The sequence below is a fragment of the Seriola lalandi genome, unplaced genomic scaffold (genome assembly GCF_002814215.2).
Source record: "Seriola lalandi dorsalis isolate HSWRI2012SDOR001 ecotype SW California unplaced genomic scaffold, Sedor1 jcf7180001961428, whole genome shotgun sequence".
NCBI classification, from domain to species: Eukaryota; Metazoa; Chordata; class Actinopteri; order Carangiformes; family Carangidae; genus Seriola; species Seriola lalandi.
The window spans coordinates 224-634 of record NW_019432097.1 but is presented as its reverse complement, the minus strand read 5'-3'; the positions used below and the strand labels follow the sequence as shown (position 1 = coordinate 634).

At 45.0% G+C, this 411-nt stretch overlaps 1 non-coding gene across 1 annotated transcript; it reads left to right on the top strand.

The window, feature by feature from the left end:
• The first annotated feature begins 81 nt into the window (after positions 1-81).
• trnag-ucc (transfer RNA glycine (anticodon UCC)) lies at positions 82-153 on the top strand. The gene has a single exon. It is a non-coding gene; the product is annotated as a tRNA-Gly (tRNA).
• Positions 154-411: the final 258 nt, after the last annotated feature.

Genomic DNA, 411 nt, shown 5'->3' with positions numbered 1-411 from the left:
CTCCTCTCCCAGTCAAATTCCTCCAATGATGTAAAGTGCTGACTCACGAGAAAGATTCCATGAAAATTCTGTGACTTTCAAGCGATGGTGGTATAGTGGTGAGCATAGCTGCCTTCCAAGCAGTTGACCCGGGTTCGATTCCCGGCCATCGCAGTTCTATTTCTGTTTTGTTTGAGATGGAGACGTTTGGCCTATAGACATTAAAATGCAAAATAACACTTTTCCCGTTCATAAACAATATTTCTTCCATGTGCATGTAGTTCACAACATGAAGCAGCAATACATGTGTAGTTGTGGCTGAGTGGTTAAGGTGACGTACTTGAAATCCGTTGGGGTCTTCCTGGCTCGCATGTTCGAATCCTGCTAGCAACCAGAACGTTGGCTCCTCTCACAGCGACTAAGACCTGTACA